Consider the following 24,630-nt stretch of genomic DNA (forward strand, 5'->3'; position numbering starts at 1 on the left):
AAAACGGTGTACTAAACACAAAATTTCACTCTGTCAAAGACTATTAGGAATGGACTGATGGGTATTATACTGTCTACAGACCAGTATAATCAGCAGATGAGTTGTTGTGGAACAAAGACACAAAATTGCACTGAAAAATTCTTCCTGCCTCCTCTGCTAAGGTTTATGAAGTTGAGGCAGCTTGTTGAAATGTATGAGGCAACACACAGCTCCTCTCTGTAATATAATGTTGAAGAAAGTAACTGGGAGGTTTATGGTTGCAGTAAAAATAATTTTAAGGGAAAAATACTCTCTGTCCACCAGAACGCTGAAGTGACTAGGATGTGAAACGCTGCTGGAATGAGCCTTTCTGTATAACACACACACACACAGCGATGTCCGTCCTATCTGTATGCATTGTATTGAATGATATGATGAGCCGCAAAATGGCTGCAGAATATATTGGGCTGTGACATCACAGGGGTGACTGGCTGCTGATAGGCTGCATCTTGCATGTGATTCAGGGTCATCCCGCCTACCTGCGTTCCCACCTTGCCTTCCCACCTTCCCAGCGTTCCTTGCCGCATGTACTGACATGTGGATCCGCCATTTTAGATGCCCTGGAGCCTGTAACACTGTAAAATTGAGTTTAATGAAGCGATTTGCACGATAGAATCACGGCGATATTGGCATTCATTGCAAATCGAATATTTCATGAAATTGGTAACAAATTTGGGTTTGTCAGCTTTGCTTCGCTGATCTCTAGTGATAATCTATGTGTTAGAGGACGCATTCGGCAAAAGGCATAGAAATGGGGGGGGGCGAGTGAATGTGTGAATCAATATTATTATAAACTGCTGATGGCTATTTTTGAGAGGCCACAGTGTGTCTGTATACAACAGGTTATGCTGAATATGTGTGTCTCTGTTAAGGTGTAGTTGGGGTATTTATTTGTTGTGGGGTGCCCCATAGTGGGTTTGCTTGTTGTGGGGTGCGTCAGAGTGGGTGCCTCAGACCCAGGTGGTGGACTGGAATACCACCTATAGTGTGATGTGGCAGTTTACTGTTCAAGGTGGGAGATCCAGGGTGAAGTGGGCAGTAAGGTGCCCTAAGGTGTAGGGTGCACCCTAAAATGTCTGGCGAAGATATGGATGCCGTATCTTGAAGATGCGGTAGATGCAACTTTCACCACTCAGGCCAAAATCCTAGAAGAATGTTTATGCGCCAAAGGATATCCTAGGCCCCTCATCAAAAAAGCATACGCTACAACAAGAGATCTAACCCAAGAGAAATGCCTAGATAAGTGGCAAGAGACACCAGTCCAGACTGAAAAAAATAAGAAGGAGAACCCCTTTGGGTCTAAATTCGTGACCACGTACTAAGCCAGACATTATGCCTTAAGGGAGATTCTCCAAAAAAATTGGCACATCCTTCTGGCCGACCCAAACCTGTAATACTTTATCCCCATGACACCAGGGATCACTTTCCACAAGGCCCCCACCCTAAGGGGTATGATTTCCCCAAGCAAACTGAAGTGCCACATCACTAAAGCAGACCAGGACACAAATGGGAAAAAAGGAGCATACAAGTGCAATACACCTTATGTATGTGCTGCCAGACTATCTGACATGGCGAAACGTCCTTCAGAAGCACCAACAGGTAAATCATTCCTGATTAAAAAACACTAAAACGTAGAAACTAATAGGGTGGTTCTACATGGACCACTGTTTGCATAAACAAATCATGCAGCATATAAGTATCAAAAAAGTGAGAACATAAGAGTCTCCGGATGTGCTTAAAATATAACTTTTACTAGTAGCAATTAAAATTATTAAACTATTATAGGTGCTGATTCATGAAATAGCCAAATGGCAAAATTAAACAGAGAAGAGTGCTATTTTATGGATAATTGCTGAGCCCAGCCAACATCCCTATTGCACAATCACTGTTAAAACGTAAGATAAATACACAGCCAGCGCAGTCACTGGATAAGGTACGTAACAAAAACTTGATATTATGATAGAATTCTATCATAATATCAAGTTTTTGTTACGTACCTTATCCAGTTCCAGCTCGCAGACTCCTGCACCACCTGCTGACACCGGAGCCCAGTGTCGAGAGGCGATTGCGATGCAGTAAGCGCAGCGCCCGGACTCTGCTGACACCGGAGCTCATTGCCGGGATGCGAGAGCGCAGCGCACGGATTCCCAACCTAACCCACCGACACCGTAGCCCAGCACTGGGGTGAAGCCATACACAAATGTTTCTGCCTTTAATGTTTTATTCACAGTGTACATGTTATAATGTGTTTATACTGATAGTATGGCCGGCCAGTGCATGACGTCAGTTTGTTTACAAACTGCACAAGCACATGGAGTAGCCATGAGGTCACAAACCAGCCCACTGGTCGGGACGAGCTTCGCTGGCTTTTTTCCACATCTGTATGTGTATATAAAGTGGCCCCTGTGTATGTATTTCACCCCCCCCTAACCTGAGGAAGAGGGGTGCAGACCCCCTAGAAATGTGTAGTCACACCTTGTATGTAATAAAGAATGCCCTTAATTTTCTACTACTACTCTGGAGTCTGACATCTGTACCACAATGGTCCACTACCAGCAAGCGCCAGGCAAGTGTCATCTTTCTCGCTGCATGTGCGGTCTTCTACGTATCTACACACAGCCCCGGACCCCTGGGTGTGGACGGACACATGCTGCTGCTTGTATTCTCTACAAACGCATTATGGTGTTGTGCTCGGAGCATAACACCAAAAGGTGAGCAAGTTTTTATTCCTTCTTACTCACACCATCACAAGATAAAAGCACAAGGTGCCCTGTTGCTTGTCCCATTTTCTCTCTCACATTTAGTCACAGTCAATGGCTCCACTCTCTCTCCAGTCCCACAAGTCCGCCACCTTGGGGTCATTTCGACTCAGAGCCCACCTCCTGTCGCCTTCAACTCAAAAACATCTTTAGAATTCGCTCATTTCTCAACTTTGTCTCAACTAAACTACTGGTACATGCCCTCATCATCTCTCGATTGGACTTTTGCAACATCCTTCTCCTGTGGCCTTTCCTTAAAATGGTACTCCACTGGAAAATATATATTTTTTTAAATCAATTGGTGCCAGAAAGTTAAACAGATTTGTAAACTAGGAAAAAATAAGAAAAAAGGCCAGCAACTTGACTTTATTAAGGATTCTTCCATTAAAAACCTTCAGGTGACAGATAAACATGGACATGTAAAAATACAAAAACAGCACATGTAGAAATAGGTCCCAAGCAGTACTTGACGCGTTTCCGATCTATCGATCCTTACTCATAGCTTACTTGTACAAGGCCATCCCCAACCTGTCCCTCTGATACTTCTGACCTTATCTCCCCACACTGCACCCACACAATCTCTGATAATCTCTCAAGACCTCCGCTTCTGCTCTTCCCTCATCCGCACCTCACACAACCGTCTCCAAGACTTTTTCCAAGCTTCCCTCATACACTGGAACTCACTACCCTGACACATCTGGCTCTCACCCACCATCAACACCCTCAAGAGCAACCTGCCGACCCATCTGTACATCCTACGACCTTTAATAACCCTATGCCCCTACATGGCTACCTCTCCACCTGCTCACAGACGAACAGCTGCCCCCCCCCCCACCTACTGTTTTTTTTTCCCTTTACTTATAGATTGTAAGGCATGGCCGATTCCCCCTCTTTATAAATCTGCTATTTAGTTTGTGTCACGTTCATTGTCCCTGTGTTTGTATTATGTATTTTAACCCTTATCAAATGTAAAGTGCCTTGGAACCATAAGCGTTATATAAATGAAGAATAATAATAAAGAATAGAATAATACGCATGTAGATGAGACAAAAGATTCTGGAATGATCTTTATACTTGAAATAATCTGACCCTAAACAGTTAATGATACACATGGAATCCAAAAAACAAGGTTTTAATTAATATTTGGTGATCAGCAAATTGAACCACTTGAAATGTTCTTATTTTTAGTGTTGTCCTACCTGTGTGACAGATCATCCTCACTATGCAATTACCAGAGAACGGCTAATTAATAATCTTGTCATTATACCGAGACAACCGCATCCATTTTTATAAGAGAATCATTGTAAGAAAAAATAAAAATAAGCATTTTGGAATTAAACCAAAATATCAGTAAAAGCTTCTTCTAAACTTACTTAGCCCTGGAATAATTTTTGAAAATTATATAGGACTCTAGAATGGCTGAGAGACTTATTTCCAGCACTAGACAGAAGTAAAGTTAACAACAATAATTTGCAAATCATCTTCTTATTATGTAAGGAAGAATGTTCAACAAAAACATATGAGGTTCTTGAAATAGGTTCTTAAAATAGGATTATGTGGGACAGTGTAACAAGTACAATACATAAAAGCCAGTCCCTTAGAAGAAATCATGTTATGTCTTAGAAACATTCATCAGTCTGTCTGCCATCTGTGCTCTACTATCAGAACCCTTGGGTCATGTTTACTTGCTTTATGTTTTTGTGTTGACTACAAAAACGAACTTACAGTAAATTTGATTCGTCAAGAACTTCTCGGCTCAGCAGTTGATGACTTATCCTGCATAAATGAGTTCAGCTTTCAGGTGCTCCGGCGGACTGGAAAAGGTGGATACAGTCCTAGGAAAGAGTCTCCTAGGACTGTATCCACCTTTTCCAGCCCTTGGGAGCACCTGAAAGCTGAACTAATTTATGCAGGATAAGACATCAACTGCCGAGCCGAGAAGTTTGGGATGAATCGAATTTACTGTAAGTTCGCTCATCTCTAATGACAACTTTTGAGCTCTTTTCCACAATGGCACAGCTATAAACACTGCTTGTGGCTTAAAGGGGATGTCTTAAGACCAAAACTAGCTGTTCGGTGAGATTCCAACCAACAGAACCACCAACGATTCCCAAAACTGAGAATAAAAGAATTTAGGGAGACAGGCAGGAGAGAGGTGATATAGGTGAGGCAAGGGGCCAACAAGGGCGGGCTTGCTCGCCCTAGTTCGTCCCCTTGACTCAAAGGTATCACCGCTCTCCTGCCTGTCTCCCTAAATACTTTCATTGTGTTTTGTAAAGAAAGAAAGCTAGATTTCTGAAGACTGCCCAGGTGAGTGCTCCATTTTCTCTCAGTCTACTCAAACTATCAGGGAGATAGTCAGGGCTCAAGTCCTGCAGGAACGCATGGGAACTGAGTTCCTGCACCTTTCCCACTGCAGGAATACTGTTCCCATTAGCAGCACCAGCCCTTAAGTTGAAATCTTGGGTGAGTTCCCACACTTTTTTTCCCCAAGGACTTGACCCCTGGAAACAGTTTGGCCGGCATTTATCATTGTGTTTACCCTTTTTTCGTCTATATTTAGCGCTATTTTGGCGCAAATGTCCCTTTTTTGCACCTTATTTAGCAACTTTGGTTTATACATTTCTGCTAATTTTGAGTTGCAATCCACTGATTTTGGCAATCCACTGATTTTGTGAAAAGGCGCAAAAACACCAAAAATGCTCTAAACTACACCAGCCCAGACTTAGCTTAGCTTTTTGGTGTATGTGAAGAGAGAAATTTCAGAAAATGTGACCTTAATAAATCTGGTGCTCCTACACATTACCAGCACACAAATGATGAATGCCCCCCTGTATATTTTGCCAAATAAACTATATTTGCTGTAAGTGATAAATGGAACAGCGGTGCCAGAGCGATACCTCTTGGAATGTTATTTTTTTTATCAAAAAATGTTACCTTGTGGCTTTATTACTGAGGTTACATGACATCTTGCCTGCCATCCTTAAAATAAAGTTAGATGGCATGGAAATGCCGTACCTAAGCTATAATGATATCAACACATTTCATGCCAACTCGATATGACATAGAATGTGTATGGATCCCTATTGATACTCAAGTGAGTTAATTAAAAGGACCTATATTTATTCATCTCACCCCTGACCGTACGTGTGACCTAGTAGGGCTCTCCAGAGGAATGCAATGTGAATCCATGAAATATAGCCATCATGCATTGCTCGGTTGTCTCCTATTCACGAGAAGCCACAAAATATGGCTTGCCAGTGCATAATGTATAATTGGAGGGGTGCAAAAAGACAAGTCAGAAAATGGATTTCTATTGCTCATCGTATGCTGAGCATAATATAGGATGTGAAAGCTTCCTGGCTTTCTGGCATGTTTCTGTTACTAAAGACAGTCTAGTCGTCCCTTGGGGATTCTCTTCTAGTCATCATTTGGTTTGAAGACAGCTGTCACTGAATGCTGCCCCGGTACACTTAACTACCCATCCAACAATTACACCTGGGACTGCCCAGAACATTGTCATCTCAGCTATTACCTTCCATCAAATGGAAAGCTCGAATTGGCCCACAACCCTATGACAGTGGAATGATTTGTATTCCTCAATGAGTCAGAAGGAAAAAATATCACTATGCGTAATGGAAGGCTTTTTACCGAGCTGTCAATTTTTCTCTGTAATTGCACCGGCCTCATAATTTTCCAACAAAACTGTTTTTTTTTCTTTCTCGAGTTTAGCTGTAGAGCTTCTATTATGTGCTTCTATTATGTGTTACAATGCTGTTTTCACCTACACCACTTGTTAGACAGAGGTAGTGAACCTGCTCTTCTATGTTCCATCATCAAGAAGACTATAATCTGAATAGGTCATCGCTGTACTAGGGATTATTTTACTAAAAATGTATTCTTTAAAACAGTCATGATGACTTAATTTGATTCAGTTATAGATCACTGGCCCTGTCCTACTGCCCCTAGAAGCCATTCAGGGTTGACATGGCCCATCAAGGTACCAGGGATCCCCTGATGTACTCTGGATCTGACCCCATTTAGCCCCAGCAGAAGACAACCTGACTCGCAGTTGACTTTGGAGCCAATAATTTTTTTTTACTAGGGTCTATTACATTATGGGATAAATCACAAATAACCTATAAGATCCTATTGATGACATGTCCGGTTTGTACCGGGATAATGAAAACAATTACCATGCAATTGATATAGCACATGTCATGTTCTGTACAAATGGAGAAGGGCCCTTAGGATCGTGTTTTCTGGTGGGTCTAGGGAACCTCAGTCTGACACTAATGCCATTCTACTGCCCTTGTTTATTGTAGAGATTGCCAGCTGTCATGTAGGGCAGGAAATGCTCCCTGGGAAAAAAAAAGTATGCAAACCGCCTTGATCATCTGCAATGTTTTGGTATAACACACATATGTAAAGCTCTGCCATTTTTTATTTTGCTGGATTTTCATAAATCCAGCGGCTCCGTGGCTGCCGTTGCACCAGGGAACGATTATACAAAGCCTATTGAGGTGGTGCATATTTCTGTGACTTTAGGTGTCTCAAGTTGGCTCTAGGGTCGTATTTAATGAGGGTTCGCCCCCTCTATGTGAGGCCGAGACCCCCTTTCATTCTCCTTCATGCCCCCTTGGCAGAAATTTTTGAGGAAACGTTGCCATGTCTTTGCAAACATTTCACAACTTGAAAGGATTTGTGCCGCTGGCATTGCTTGTTACCATATTTATCGCCGTATAAGACACAATTTTTCGTGCGTCGGCGTGCGTAACGACGTGATGGCGGCGACGGAGAGCGAGGATACCCGACCGGCAGCAGAGATGTTCCAGAGCGACGGGGACACGGCGACAGCGATGGAGCGACATCCAGGGCAGCGGTGACGGGTCCGGAGCGGCGGGGACACATGAGTATTACCTCCTCCTGCAGTGGTCTTCAATCTGCGGACCTTCAGATGTTGCAAAACTACAACTTCCAGCATGCCCGGACAGCCGTTGGCTGTCCGGGCATGCTGGGAGTTGTAGTTTTGCAACATCAGGTGGTCCGCAGGTTGAAGACCACTATTGGGTTCAAAATCTTTATTTTTTTAGATTTTGCCCCTAAAAATTGGGTGCATCTTATACGCCGTTGCGTCCTATGGGACGAAAATTACACTAAATGTCCCCCTATATTCCTCAAAAGTGAGAGATCGCTAACAACTGTATCCCGTCTAGCCAATTCTCTATGGGTTAAACAACAAGGTCTCCGGGAGGAAACAATGAACCTACAGCACTTTAATACATTGCGGAAAATCATCAGGTAAGGAGACAGATTTTTCTGATGTGACATATTTGCCATTGGCAAATGTGGGTCAAATATGCATCTACTTCCATTAATGATGCAATATAATTCTGCATGACATAAAAGCTCAATGTGCACGGCCGACAGAGCACTGCAGAACAGTCCGGCTCTGGGCATAATGTAGGGTATATACCATTAAAAGGCAGGGAAACACCAGAAAAACTGCTGAGTCTCTGTCTGGATGATGAAAGCTGTTTACTGGATGGCATGCTGTTCTGTAATTCTCTGCATTGCAAAAGGCAGTTTGGACTGTATCAGTCCTATGATTGAAGTGCCCTCCTGTTCTAAAAACAACAGGCCCTCTGTTAGCTTACCGCAGCATCTGCAGCGTAAAAAGCCAAGTTTGCAATTTAACTCATTGGTGGTTGTATATTCTGTACAGCCCGATAGTTCTCTGGGCTTCAGTTTTGGAGCCAGTCCAACTTTCAGGCCTGTGTAAAATCATATAGTCATATCAAAAGGAATTGTATAATTGGTAAACATTGTCGAATGAGACTACAGAATATGACTGAAACTGGCAGGGGTCACTCACCAAATGCATGTTGCTGCTGCTTTTGTAGACTTTAAGATATTCCACTGCTGGTGCACATCTAGAAGAGGTTGTTACCTGCTCCTCACATGTGGCACCTATATCACCTTTATGATATCCAGACAAGATGCCGAAATTAATTCAGAGCCCAAATCATGTCCTACTCTAGGTCAGACACCTAAATCATTCAGACCCCACATCATATTCCAAAATGAATTTCAACCCCACGTCAAAACTTTAAACGAATCAGAACCTAGGTCAGACCTTTTAATTTACACCCCAGAACAAACTCCTATTTGCATCTTCTGGTTCTCAGCTCAGGCTCCTGTTGCCCATAGAACTTTGAGGCTAAGACCCTAGAAGTAGTAAATTGGGAGAAAGGAACAGAACCTATTATATCAAAGGCCTTTTCCTTTCTCCAAAGTAACTACCCAAAAGTCTAAATTTAGTGAAAATGGTGGCAGGTGGCGGGCTAGACCCTTTTCAACTTTGGGGTTGAGCCCAAAGCCATACTGCCTCGATAGTGGCTGAAAAAATTATATTCCAAAAGCCTAAATCAAGTGTGCATTAACTTTCATGACAGTCTTTTTGTATAAGGCATTGGCATTACAGCAAACACTGTGGTTTTATGAACATATAAGGGTTAAACATTTAAATTACATTTGTGAAAGATGAGTGGATCATTGGTCTCATGGCACACTCCCTAGTTAATTTCTAAGTAGAAGCTACTGGAAGTGTTGAAGGAAGGGCTCCTGAGTCCAAACCCCTCTCCCTAGAGGGCTGGACCCAAAAACCAGTTGAGTCGGTCTCTTGCTTCAGTAGTGTGGACATCTCTCCTAACTCGGCTCCTGCTAGGTTGACCAGTCAGTCAGAGTCTGTGTTAGGCCAAAGAAGTGTATACACCTTGTCAGAGAGTACCTCCTAGGTTTAGTTAGTAGTTCAGGCCTATCCAATGACCTGTTCAAATTACCAAGTCCTTTTCCAGTTGCAATTAACATCTTACCTGAGACAAATCTGTGTTGCGTGCCCCGTGCACTGTGGGGAGTTCGGAAGAATTTACCCAAAAGCTTCTCTCCAGTCCACTCTGTCAGGGCATTGTTCTTCAAGCGTTCTGTTTCATCTCAAAAAAGTAGAATATATTTGCCAGAAGTGGGGGACCAGCTGAACAAGGACCTTTCTGTGAACATTATCTGTGGACTTTCAGTGGGAGCCAGTGTTTACGCCCTGTGCATAGAGTACTGTATAAAGTTGCAAGTATCTATACCCCAGTAAACTACCTGTTAAGGCCCTCGACAGTAGGGTCTGCATCCATTATTTGCAAGTGCAACACCACAAAGTGTACCCTCAGGGTCAACTTCTGCCTAAACTGTACAAGACCCTCATTGACAAGGTAAACACAAAAAATTATATCAAAATTGAGTTTAAAGTTGTATCTGGGTGCCCATTGTTGTGCCCATTAAATGGATTGCAAGTGGTTCCTGTACGTTAAGGTATGTTAGTGTCCAATTGTTTAAATATGCCTCACCTCTAGTCTTTATGTATTGTATCATGACACTGTAGCTCCTGTTTGACCTCAAGTCTTGTGTAATGCCACATCTTACACATGATGATGATAACAGGCGCAGCTTTACTACAGCTAACAAACTCAACTCTGCCAAACCGGCACTTAATATAATGACTTTTCCTCATATTGGTAATATTCAAGCGAATGCAAAGATGATTCCAACCTGTAATATAAGACTATGCCAGTTGAGTTTATTGTCTCATTAAGTAAAGCCAGACAGTCACATAAAACCTATTCACTATGGTGCAACTTTATTCCTGGATGATTTGTACTCATGAACATAAGTTCTGACCGGCGCGATACTATGAAATTACAGCAGAGCCCCCATGAGATGTAATATAGGAGCATCGCTGATATGTTAAGCATAACAGGGGGGGCAAAAAGCAATCATTCAGCTCTAACAATTAACCTACCACAACAGAGCCCTGGGTAACACATCAATAACCCATTACAGCAGAAGCCCATCCATAATGCACAATTGGACTGGCCCAGGGATATATAGAGGCCGGTGAAATGAAAGCCCCAACAACTGATTAAACATACATTCGATTGTTGACTACAGACCCCATCTGTCTTGCAATAAACACAAGGGCAGTTTGATTCCATCTTCTGTCCCATAGCTTATTAGTACAGGGAAGAGTACAGTACACTTAACAAGATATACTTCATACATAAGCAGCTGCGCATCACTGCCCCAAGTCCTGCTGTCCCGGGAGAAGCAGAGGTCTTGGATGGGTTATGTTTAACCCCAGATCTGCTGATTTATAATATACCGATGGGAAATCGCCATGCACGCATGTACACAAGTTCAAAGAAAGTTTCTCCTACCATATTCTTCACGGGGATTTCCTTAGATTACGCTCAGTATAAGGATTTCTGCACATGCTATGGAGATCTGTCGATAAATTTCACCTAATAAAATTAAATGGGGGGGAAACCCCAAAAATGTCTATGCTAAATTCCCCATGGGTAAGGCATGGGGGCAGGTTTGATCATTTGCAATTTTTTTCTTTTTATTCAAACAGGGTGACCAGATTTTTTTTGGGGGGGAATGGGGCACCCATTAGTGATTGCTCTCAACAATTGCCATATAAATGAATTATAATGCACATGTCACTATTACGGTACTTAAAGGGGTACTCTGGTACTAGACATCTTTTCCCCATTCACAGGATAGGGGATTTGTGTCCGCTGGGTCCCCCCGTAATCTCCCTTCCAGCACCCCGGCAATCTGCATGCATGGGTAATCTCCACTCCATGCCAAATTATTGTCGACCACAGCCTGAAGCTGTGGCCAACACGTCCGCTCCTCATATCTCTATGGGAGTTTCGGAGATACCTGCATGCGTTATTTCTGTCTCTCCCATAGACATGAATGGAGGGGATAGGGGATAAGATGTCTAGTACCAGAGTACCCCTATAAAACATACATCTGAAAACATTCGTTATAAAACTGTTTAGCACTCACATGCAAAAGGCTGTCCTGGTCTTCGCTCCTTTACTTTATTGTCCTGTTGGGAAAGCCTGAGTGAGAACCAAATGGATCTGCATTTCTTTGATGCCCAGAAATAGTGGGGTTCACTGGACAAGAGGGTTCAAATTCAGGGATGGTTGTGAAGAGTTATATATAGTTGTAGGCCTCCATATATAGTTGTAGGCCCATTCTGTGCCCTGATATAGTTGTAGGCTCCCATACTGCACCCATGTATAGTTGTAGGCCCCTATACGGCCTCAATATAGTTTTAGGCCCCCAGATATAGTTGTAGGTGCCTATAATATCCTCATATTATTGTAGGCTCATTCTGTTCTACCACATCATTGTAGGCCCTGTTAGATTCACCACAGTCGACTGGAACCCGGGAGGTAATAGATCTGCTGGACCGCAGTAGTCTGGAACATGAGAGGTAGTAGATGCGCTGGACCTGTGTATCAGATGACGTGGTCCGTGCCAGGGAGCGGAGTCTAAAGTGCTGCTAGTTTTCACCAGAGCCCGCCGCAAAGCAGGATGGTCTTGATGTGGCAGGCGGCACCCAGGTCGCTACCCCTGGCACAACTCGACCACACAGGTGGCTGAGGTGAAGCGAGGCACAGAAGGGATGAGACAGGACGTAGTCAGGATAGCAGGATGTCAGGGCAGGTGGCACAGGAGCGTAGTCAGGAATGTAGCAGTAGGTCAATAGGCAGGCGGCAAGGAATACGGTCAGGTCACGGAATGCAAAGGTCAGGAACACAACAAGATAACACAGGAAACGCTTTCTCTTAGGCACAGTGACAAACAAAGATCCGGCAGAGGTAGGGGGGAGGTGCAGGAACTTATAACAATGGGACAGGTGAAACCCATGATTATGGGCATACTGGCCCTTTAAATTTCAGAGCAGGGGCACGCGTGCCAGAGCTGAGAGACAGAGGCAGAAGGCGTAGGTGAGTGACGAGCTGGGACTCGCATGCGGGCGCATCCCGCAATGCGAATCCCAGTCCCTCCAGCAGGAGACATGAGAGGGGAGATGCGCTCATGGCCGGTGTGTCCGGCCAGAGTGGAGTGTGTAACAGGTCCATTCTTTGCCCCTATATAAAGTTTATGCCCTTAATATTTGTAGGCTCACCTCTGTGCCCCGCATCTATAGTGAAGGGGGACAAAATCTGAGTATTTGATTTTATATGTTTGCTCACTGACAATGAAATCAGTCTAATATTGTTTCAAACAAGTTATGAATTGATTTGCATTTTACTCTGTGAAATAAGTAGTTGATTCAATCAGCAAGATTTTTATACAGGTAACAAGCTGAGATCAGGAGCACTCTCTTAAAGGGACTGCTCCTCATCTCAGCTTGTTACATGCATAATAGACACCACTCCACAGAAGCAATGAATCTGGTTCCAAACTCGCCAAGAAGACCAAAGAGCTGTCCAAGGATGTCAGGGACAAGATGGTAGACCTACACGAGGCTGGAATGGGCTACAAGACCATCGCCAAGCAGCTTGGTGAGAAGTTTACAACAGTTGGTGCCATTATTTACAAATGGAAGAAACACAAAATTACTGTGAATCTTTCTCAGTCTAGGGCTCTATGTGAGATCTTATCTTGTCGAGTTTCAGTGATCATGAAAACGGTGAGGAATCAGCCCAGAACTACACGGGAGTATCTTGTCAATGATCTCAAGGCAGCTGCGACCATAATCACCAAGATAACAATTAGTAACACACTACACCGAGAATAGGATTGCCACCTTTCTTGCAACAACAAAAAAATACCGGCCATGCTAATTTGTATAATTAATTATATATGCGTAACATCACAGGATACACATATGCGGGGGAAATTTTGTCCTATTCTGACCCCTATAACTTTTTTATTTCTCCTTATACAGGACTGTATGAGGGCTCATTTTTTTCGCCCCGATACGTAGTTTTTAACAGGACCATTTTTGTTTTGATGTTACTTTTTGATCGCTTTTTTCTATTAAATTCAGGAGTTGCAGTTAGTTACTAACTACAACTCCCAGCATGCCCTGATACAGCCTGTGGCTCAGCGGCTGCCCCAAACAAAAACTACAACTCCCAGCATGTTGGAATATATAGTAGTGTGATAGCCTGGGGGAGTAGGGTATATGGGGTGTAGTTGTGCGGTGACTAAAGGGTGTCTGGTTAACCCTTTCCATTCGTGACGCCAGGGTGAGGGCTCCTCTGTAATGCTTGTCCTACCACCACCTTTACCAAGAGTGATAGGGAGGTATAGAATAATTGAATGTCCACAACCGGAGAGTTTGCTGAAAACAGTTGGAACTTTTACTGAAGATTTTTTGCAAGCTTCATAACAGGAATAGTCTCTATACATGCAAAGTCTCTCAGAGATTGACAGTGGTTGGGACCTTAAGCGTTTTAGAGTCCGTAGCCTGATATGCGCTGTTCCATTGGATTTAGAGGAATTAGTTGCGGTCCAGAAGTCACACTAGCTTTAGCGGGGATTAGTTTAGAACTCACGGTTTAGTTTAGGCTGAGGCCGGTAGGTTTTCTGGCCCAGCGTGTCTTTGAAAGTTGCGCAGATCCGTCCTGCTAGTCCAGCATCCACAAGAGCAGAACCCAAGAGAGCGATAATTGGCTACAGCTCCCTTATATGGGCAGGGGCTGGACTAGAGCTAATTAGTCCAATACTTCTGTCAATCACCTTCACATAGAATTATGGGTAGCATGTGACCCAAGGACCTCCAAAGGTCCTCCCACATACCATAGAGCAGTGGTCCCCAAACTGTGGCCCTCCAGATGTTGCAAAACTACAACTCCCAGCAAGCCTGGACAGCCAACCACTGTCCAGGCATGCTGGGAATTGTAGTTTTGCAACATCTGGAGGGCCACAGTTTGGGGACCACTGCCATAGAGGAATTAACATTGTCATATGACCGAAGGTCCTGCAACGCTAACAAGGTAAGCATACTATACATTATATTAAATATACACATTATTATTAAATATGTACATATCAACATCGCATAATTAGAATAGAGGAGAGGCGACTAGGGGCTGTCCCACCTGGGGGACCCTACCTGAGCGTAGTCATTCTAACTTTTTGGACCACCACGCAAGGTACGGTATGCAATGGGAGTTGTAGTTTCGCAACAGCTGGAAGCACCCCATGTTGGAAAAACACTGACCTATACTATATACTACTTTATAGTACAACATGCTGGGAGTTGTAGTTTTTCAACAGCAGGAGGCCCTCTGGTTAGGAGACACTGGTGTAGGTTATGGTGCAACATTCAGGGAGTAGGAGGATTGCTTGGATAAATACCGGCCATTGCATTGCAAAAGTGAATATTCGTAATTGTGAATATTTAGCGCTATATTCACAATATTTGCGAATATGCGATATTTGCGATAAATATTCGCATTGCGAATCTTCGCGCCCAACACTACTAGAGAGTATCTGCCACAGGTATACATCTGCTGTATACCCCAGGGACTCTTCCGAGCGTATATATCTGACGACACTGCGCACGCAAAAGAGCCTGTAGTGGAGGGGATCTGCAGGAGACCAATATGGCACTGGTATAGGATGTCTTTAGATGGCGAATATAGCGGACACATCCCTAGAGATCTTGGCTTTGCACGCAGACACTTTACATAGAATTTCTAGCATTTCTGTACCTTCCTTAAAGGGTACCTATCATCAAAAAAAACTTTTCATATAGTGTAGATAAAGCCTTAATGAATATCTTTCTAATTGGTTTGAATTAAAAATTTTGCATCTTTTATTGTTTTTTTACAATTAAAAAAGTGACCACTAGGGGTCTCACTAGCAAGCCTATGTATTGATTTTGGACTCATGCCTGCCTGCCGGCATGAGTCCAAAATCACAGACTGCAGGCAGGACACAAGCGAGCTCAGCGCAGCTCCCCGCCTCGGAAATGAGCGCTGTGTTTGTTCATCAGAAGGTCGTGCTCCTGACTCGGCCAGCTGCATCCTCAGGCTCTGCCCCCTGACAAGGAGAGCCTGGCCCCAAGTCAGTGAAGCACTTTTCAAGGATGGGGTCTACCTTGCGAGCCCCGGCAGGCATCAGATGAAGGTGTGCCTGCCGGGACATGCCCACTTCCCCCCCTGGCACAGGGCAGTCTACTGAGCTACTGAAGACATCAATAAAAAGGTATTTTTAGGGGGTTTTGAACAAAAAGAAGAAAAAAAAAGGACAGGGATAGATTTAGTTTGAATTAGGGACAGATGGGATGGGGAATTAGGGAGAGTTAGGATGATGATAGGTACTCTTTAAATTTTTACCTGTACTTCACAACACATTTTTTTGTAGTACTCAATTTATTTGATGCTGCCGAGGAATAAAACACGAAAACAATAATAGGAAAATTTCCGCTGTGACCCCAAGGGGCATCTGGTGCTACTGATTATTTTCAAAACTAGAATATAGCGCTCACAAATAAGCATCTCCCTCCGTCTGCCTCCATGTTCTCCCTTTACTTTGCAGGTCCCTGTAGAGTGAGGGTAGTCATGCACAGAAAGGCTAGCAGCTGCGCTTCACACTCTGCTGATTAGAATGGATCACTCTTACACCAATGGGAAATCCTTTATCAATATGGACGTACAAGCCTTTTACGAGAACAAATCGTACCTGGCAAAACATGAACTGCCAAGTATGCCATTTTATACCCATCCCTTCTACTTCTAACAGGCACTCGGCATCTCTGGCAGAGCTGGAGGGGGCTCCGACATTCTGCGGGGAGGACCAGCTTGTGTGACTGAAATGTTTATTGGCTTCAGCCGTCATACCGCTTCAATCCACCTCTTGATGAATGTGCTGTTACGTGTAGTCAACCCGTGTGTTATCCAATACAAATCTAATAGGATTGTCCTAAATAGTAATAATACAGATGCAACATACATCATGGTGTCACTTAACGCCAGCTAATATTTATATTTTGCAAACCTTATGGGAAAGTGTCAACAGGTCATGTGTGCTGCTGGAGGAACGTGTTATATATACCACTTAATGCCATAGACTATAGCACACGTGCCTGTGTGAGGCTGATTTAAAGGGGTACTCCACTGGAAAAACTTTTTTTTTTATCAATTGGTGCCAGAAAGTTAAACAGATTTGTAATTTACTTCTATTTAAAAATCTCAATCCTTCCAGTACTTATCAGCTGCTGTATGCTCCACAGGAAGTTCTTTTCATTTTGAATGTTCTTTTTGTCTGACCACAGTGCTCTCTGCTGACACCTCTGTCCATTTTAGGGACTGTCTATAGTAGGAGAAAATCCCCATAGCAAACCTATCCTGCTCTGGACACTTCCTAAAAATGGACAGAGGTGTCAGCAGAGAGCACTGTGATCAGACAGAAAAGAAATTCAAAAGGAAAAGAACTTCCTCTGTAGTATACAGTGTGGTGACCAAGGGGTGTTGCAATGGATGTAGCAGGGTCTGATGGTATTAACCCTGGGGGCAAGATGTTGTTAACCCCTTAGTGTTCGTGACGCCAGGATGTGGTTGTTTCGGTATAAGGACTGCCGACAACCAGCCCAAAAACGGCATGCAATGAAGGAATGTCCACAGCAAGGGTTTTGAAGTATCTGGAACCATCCCAAAAACTGAGCCTATCCCCTGCCTGCCACATGAGCAAAAAGAGGTATGCAGAAGGCATACACAAGAACCTTAAATTTTTTCTCTTTATAATAGCATATGCTGCATTTTTAAGCAATAAAAATAGAATGCCTCTTTAAATGTATATATATATGTATATATATATATATATATATATATATATATATATATATCTTGACAAGAATAATGTTTGTCATGTCTCATGCACATTGATGATACATTATGATATATATACAACACAACATCCAGTGGAGGAAACACACACACACACACATATATATATTGTACACACCATATTTTTCACCGTATAAGACACACTTTTTCTTCACACTTTTTGGGGGGGATAAGTTGGTGCGTCTTATACACATCTATCGCGGCGGTCCCTGCGGCCATCAACGGCCGGGATCCGCAGCTAATACAGGACATCACCGATCGCGGTGATGCCCTGTATTAACCCTTCAGACGCGGCGACCACCGCGTTTGAAGGGAAAGTGACACTAACCCGGCTGCTCAGTCAGGCAAGTACACCGCGGCGTCCCGAACAGCTTACAGGACACCGGGAGGGACCTTACCTGCCTCCTCAGTGTTTTCTCCGTGCTGGGATCCCCTGCATGGCCGGCGCTCTCCTTCGACGTCATGACGTCGTCGTGCACGCCATCCTGTCATCCAATAGGAGCAGCGTGCGTAGCGACGTGATGACGGCGACGTGATGACAGCGATGGAGAGCGTGGATCCCAAGGAAGAAGACGTCCGGAGCGTCAGGGACACCACGGGGACGCGGCGACAGCGATGGAGCAACATCCAGGGCAGCGGTGACGGTCCGGAGCGGCGCGGACACGTGAGTATTACCTCCTATGCAGTGGTCTTCAACCTGCGAACCTCCAGATGTTGCAAAACTACAACCCCCAGCATGCTGGGAGTTGTAGTTTTGCAACATCTGGAGGTCCGCAGGTTGAAGATCACTGTTGGGTTCAGAATCTTTTTTTTCTAGAATTTGCACCTTTAAAATTTGGTGCGTCTTATATGCCGGTGCGTCCTATAGGGCGAAAAATACGGTAGATAGTTTCCTCCACCAGATGTTGTATTGTTATTGCTTATAGAGAAAAATATCTCCATAATCGAATGCCAGATTGGAGGCATTGCCCAGCGCCACCTAGAGGGCCTATGGCTACTTATGTATGAGGGCCTGACATGTAGAAGAAAATTACAGCAACTGTGAGACTTGAACAGAGCCTGTAGTCTGTCTTATTGCTAATATATTGTTGCCATTTTCTTTACTGTATTTGTGGAAGCAATGCAGTGTTCGAATATGTTCTGCACTTTTCTACTGTACATAATGTTCCCTAAATGTTCTCCATCTACATTTAGTTCCTGCCTTTTCGATTCTGTAATTTAATTGTACGTTCTTTCGTTTTTTTTCTAGACGACTCCAGAATTGCTAAAATAACCTCTCGCTGGTGAAGGAATAATAACAGAAATCTCTCTTTTTATCACCAAAGCACTCGCACAGTGTCTTATCACATCACCTAAATGGGCATCTATCCTTTGTGATTGCTCCTGTATCACCCAGCTGTCTGGCGTCCTCCCTATCTCAAAAGCACATCGTAGCGTGAAATCTCTGTTGCTCTCTGAAAAGATGATACAAAAAGCTCATATTAAAGGGACGGGATTTCTAAACATGCTAACCTCATAGGCAGACAGGTTTAGCCTGAGCTGCAGAGAAAGGATGGAATCAGTATGTTAATTCAATAATATTTAGAGATGATAAGAGATACCGTATTTTTCGCCATATAAGACGCACTTATTCTTCTCCAAAACTGGGGGGGAAAAGTTGGTGCGTCTTACACGGAGAATACACACCTATCGCGGCGGTCCCTGCGGCCATCAACGGCCGGGACCCGCGGCTAATACAGGACATCACCGATTGCGGTGATGCCCTGTATTAACCCTTCAGAAGCGGCTATCAAAGCTGACCGCCGCGTCTGAAGCAAAAGTGACACTAACCCGGCTGCTCAGTTGGGCTGTTCGGGACCGCCGCGGTGAAATCGCGGCATCCCGAACAGCCTACAGGACACCGGGAGGGACCTTACCTGCCTCGTCGGTGTCTGCTCCGGGCCGGGATCCCCTGCATGGCCGGCGCTCTCCTTCGACGTCATCACGCACGCTGTCCCGTCATCCAATAGGAGGGCGTGCTTAGCGACGTGATGACGGAGAGCGTGGATCCCGGGGAAGAAGACGTCCGGAGCATAGGGGAAACCACGGGGATGCTGCAACAGCGATGGAGCGACATCCAGGGCAGCGGTGACAGATCCGCAGCGGCAGGGACACGTGAGTACAGTGGTCCCTCAACATAAGATGGTAATTCGTTCCAAATGACCCATCGTTTGTGGAATCCATCGTATGTTGAGGGATCCGTGCAATGTAAAGTATAGGAAGCTGTACTCTCCTGTCCCCGCTGCTCCAGACCAGGTCCTCACCGCTCCCGATGCTGTCCCAGGGGCTCCCGATGCTGTCCTGCTGCTCCGTTGTGTTCTTCGCGATCCTTCGGCTTCTTCCGCATCTTCTGCAGGGTCCGGGCCTCGCTTTCTGGTGACGTAATTACGCTGCTGCGCCGGCACGGCGTGCGTAGTGACGTAATAACGATGCCGGAAAGCGAGGCCCAGACCCTGAAGAAGATGCAGAAGACGCCGGAGGATCGCGAAGTGGACCCGGAGCAGTGGGAATAGGTAGGCGAACCTGCCCGGGATGCTTAAACTGCTATCCGACAGCAGCTTAAGCATTTTGCGCTGTCGGATAGCAGTTAATGCGATGGCCCCGACATATAAAAGCATCGTAGAGATGAGCGAACTTACAGTAAATTCGATTTGTCACGAACTTCTCGGCTCGGCAGTTGCTGACTTTTCCTGCATAAATGAGTTCAGCCTTCAGGTGCTCCGGTGGGCTGGAAAAGGTGGATACAGTCCTAGGAAAGAGTCTCCTAGGGCTGTATCCACCTTTTCCAGCCCACGGGAGCACCAGAAAGGTGAACTAATTTATGCAGGAAAAGTCATCAACTGCCGAGCCGAGAAGTCATCAACTGCCGAGCCAGTCGAATTTACTGTAAGTTCGCTCATCCCTAAAGCATCGAATGTCGATGCTGACATCGACATATGATGGCCTCTGAGAGGCCATCGTATGTCGATTTTATCATATGTCGGGGCCATCGCAGGTCGGGGGGTTACTGTACTACCTCCTATACCAGTGGTCTTCAACCTGCGGACCTCCAGATGTTGCAAAACTACAACTCCCAGCATGCCCGGACAGCCAACGGCAAGTCTATGGGATGGGGCTTGATGGCAGGGCTATGACATCACAAGCTCCCGGCGCCGGCTCTATGCATTCGGAACATTTTGTTCCAAACCCTGAGCAGCGGAGCACCCCTTTAACAACATGACTATTCCAGAGGTATTGATGAGAAAACCTTTCATAGAAGTACAGTTTTATCCCATAATAGTCAATGGGTACCATATTATAAATTCATAAAACGTAGATTCATGAACATATGAACCCGTATATAGCGGCTCTTTTTGGAATTGCACTTTATTAGCTTAAAGAAATAACACTAGTCACTTGAGGCTATCTGTGCAACACATGCGCAACAGGAGAATTCCCTTTTCACAAAAATCATGTATCAGTGAAGCACTGCTACTTTTGTCTATCTCGATAGTACCTTGTATTTCCATAGTTTCTTCACTCAACTGACTTAAAGGGGTACTCCACTCCCCAGCGTTCAGAACATTCAGTCACAAAATCTCCCATAGACTTGCATTGAGGAGGCAGGGCCTGACATCACCAGGGGGCGTGGCGACCCACTAAGCCTGCACCCGCGTTCGGAACTAAATGGGGAGTGGAGTACCCCTTTAACTCATGGTTAAAAAACTTTACATGTCAATCAAGTAGAACCAAACTCTGCTCCATCTATTTATTTACACAAAGGATAAATGTGTACAGAACGACTAAATAGTAAACAACAGTAACATATTTACAAACATAATAAAATAAAACAATATTAAACATAACAAACTAATACAGGTACAATAGAAACAGCACAAAAAAGTCAAATTCCTTGATAGCAGAATAAAAAGAACAACTTTAAGAAATGTATTTTTATTTAGTATTCTGCACAATACTGTACTGTGTCTTTATTCCGCTCCCCTGTTCCCCTCCCCACCCTCCTCCCCGATCTCCCTCTCTTATTAAACAGTTGATCAGGGAGCACATGGCTTCTCCGGCGCGAGAGCCGGAACCTAAGCATGATCGCTCCGAGAGAAGAGCCAACCCTTAAGTTGCTAATTTACTTTGGCTGGCACGCCACACTCCAGCCAATATATCTGAAATTATGTTGAGCTTTACAGCCAAATACTCTCATAAAGAGATTTAGGTGTGAGTGAGATAATTAAAGGGCTCTTCCAGGAGTATTGACTTCAAACTGAGCAGAGACGGTGGCAGAGTAGGGGGGAAGGGCAAGAAACAAGTACATTTTCTTAGGCCCTATAAATCACCAAGTCTCCTTAGGATATAGGTATCTTCTTTCTTCTCCGACAATGTTCCCCAGACTTCTTATGGCTTCACGATCATTTATTCCTGGTCCTCGGTTCAATATCGGTTTTGAGAAATGAGGAGAAAAGGGAATGAGTTTGTGCAGCCATACAGCAGACCAGTGAAAATGTTTTCCTATAAATTGCTCCCTGGATGTTTTCCGTCCAGTAACTACATCAGCACGGCTGAGCTGCTAAGTGTTTGGTTGGAAAATCATCTTGTTCAAAGGAAAGCTGAAATGGAATCGGCCCGTTCCCCATCTGCTAATGGAAAAAATAGACACTCTGCTTAAAGCAGGGTCTGTGGACACTCATGTTCAAAACCTAAAGTATCTTCTGTTAAACAAACAAGCATTCATAGGATAGAATGGGTGCAATCTGTAGACGTCTTTGCTATTGTTTACCAATGGCCACAGTAACACATAGAGGTAATGTACAGGTCAACGAACACAAGTGTTAGCTCCAGCCATTCAGTCCGGCCGTGAGCGCCCCCTCTCCCCTATCAGCTGTGGCTCCGGGACACGTGGGCGTTGCTATGGGCAATGCTCTGGCCGCTCCATCTCGCTGTGAGCGCACCCTTGTTGTCAGTTATGGTAGCTCCGGGACTCCGTGTGCTGGACGTTCCTGCATGCGTGTCCCGGACATCTCCTCACCTTCCTCTGCCTCCTGCCGTCCTCCTGCTCTGCATCACCGGCGTCCACATCCCCTTTTCCTAGGGCGTGCACACTGGCGTTATTAGGTTTAAAGAGCCAGTACACCCTTAATTGGTTCCCGGCAGGGCAGACCCTTTATTAGTCCGGCACCTCCCTATCATGGTGCTGGATCTTTGTGATTTGTGCCCTAGAGAAAGCGTTTCTGTGAGAGTGCCATTTAGTGTTTCTGCCTTGCTCCTTTGCCGCCTGCCTCCTGACCTTGTGCCTGTGACCTGACCTTGCTCCTTTGCCGCCAGCCTCCTGACCTTGTGCCTGTGACCCGACTATGCTCCTTTGCTGCCTGCCATCTGACCCGTGCTACCTCTTACTATGCAACATTCTCTGTGCCAAGTTACATCTGGGCAACCTGTGTGGACGGATCGTGCCAGGGGTAGCGACCTGGGTGCCACCTGCAGTAGCAAGACCATCCCGCTTTGCGTCGGGCTCTGGTGAAAACCAGCTGCACCTTAGACTCCGCTCCCTGGTGCGGTTCAGCCATTATCCTCACAGGACAGCAGATCCACTTCTCAGCCATTTACGGTAAGACCGTTACACAAAGGAATGCAGAAATGACTGTTTACATTCTTGTAGAAAGTTTTGGATACAATATCTTGAAATGGGACTCATAACTACTTTATGGCTGAAGTTGTTGGGTTTAAGGTCCATATTATGTGAGGTGATTGTTAGGCAAAAAGGAAATATGGCCAGCGAACACCCAATGAAGGAGAAAATGCTTATTTGTTGGCTGATTACATCTTTAAAACTCCCCATGTACCTAAAGGGGTACTCCGCCCCTAGACATCTTATTCCCTATTCAAAAGGATAGGGGATAAGATTTTTAATTGTGGGGGTATGGCCATTGGGACCCCCCGCAATAACCGTGCATGCACCCTGTGTTCTGAACATAAGGTTCCGGAACCCCTGCGATCACACATCTTCCTTTGGATAGGGGATAAGATATCTAGCGGCAGAGTACCCCTTTAAGTCAAAAGTCAGTCAACTGCCTACAGTGTATGTGGCTTCCCGTCTGTTATGGATATTGAAATGATGTGTTTTTATATCCATGATATACCATTTAGTATGTATTTCCCTTCCCCCACGGTCTAAAGCTTAGTTTCAAACATAGCAACAGAATTTAAGAAAGGGACCACATTCCACATACCTACCTACCTATCTTCCTGCCTGCACTATCTACCTACCTACTGGTACCCTCTATCTACTTCTTAAGTTTGCTGTCAGTTTCAGCTAGGATGTTACACAGTTTACAACATCCATTCATATATCCTCTACTTCATCCAAATATATGTTTACAAACAACAGATGTATTTTAACTCTTGACACTATATTTTAATTGAGCTTTGATCAACATAGAACTCTTTGGTGATTACATAGGTATAACATAGGGGCTGGGTGGGAGAAAAAGAGGTGATTTGACGCTGTGTCGAAAGATCTAAAAAGGGAGATTTTTATGTGTAAAAAAAAGAATTTCACTCGAAAACTAAACTATAAAACTGTATTTTACATAATCGGCAATCATGTCTATCTTTTCTGCTTATTCAGATTTCTAATATTTCATTCACGATGAGTTCTATGCTGAATAGAATAAGATAAGCTTGACAACCACATCAAGGTAACCTCAATAAAGTAAAGCAATAACTTTAATGTTATTATCTAATCATGTCTTGTGGGTTCAATTTGATTTACTTTTTCTCTTTAGTTTGTAGGGAAAGTTAATAGAGTTAGGGGACCATATCCTAAGAACCAAGAGAGAAGGGGGGGGGGCACAAATTCAAGACTCGAAGGAGACCAAGTCACAGGTAGTAAAGAAATGCTTTCTCTACTACCAAAAAGGTATGTCCACCTTAAGGGTGCATTCACATGAGCATTTTGTTTTAAACTAGTTTGAAAGGTTAGGGCTCACCACGGGAAGTCCGCAGCAGAATTTCCACTGTTAAAAATCCACTGCAGACCCTATTGACTTCTATGGAGTCTCGTGTGAACGAGCCTAAGGTTCTCATTTCAT

The 24,630-nt window shown here is 44.4% G+C and overlaps 1 long non-coding RNA gene across 1 annotated transcript in view; it reads right to left on the reverse strand.

Moving 5' to 3' along the window:
• Positions 1-21,087, reverse strand: part of LOC130367108 (uncharacterized) — a 34,441-nt gene extending 13,354 nt beyond the window's left edge. Inside the window, exons 1-2 of the long non-coding RNA XR_008892083.1 lie at positions 21,048-21,087; positions 18,865-18,966 (exon numbers count right to left, since the gene is read on the reverse strand). This is a non-coding gene — a long non-coding RNA (uncharacterized LOC130367108). The remainder of the gene's footprint in view (positions 1-18,864; positions 18,967-21,047) is intronic.
• Positions 21,088-24,630: the final 3,543 nt, after the last annotated feature.

The sequence above is a fragment of the Hyla sarda genome, chromosome 4 (genome assembly GCF_029499605.1).
Source record: "Hyla sarda isolate aHylSar1 chromosome 4, aHylSar1.hap1, whole genome shotgun sequence".
Classification (NCBI taxonomy): domain Eukaryota; kingdom Metazoa; phylum Chordata; class Amphibia; order Anura; family Hylidae; genus Hyla; species Hyla sarda.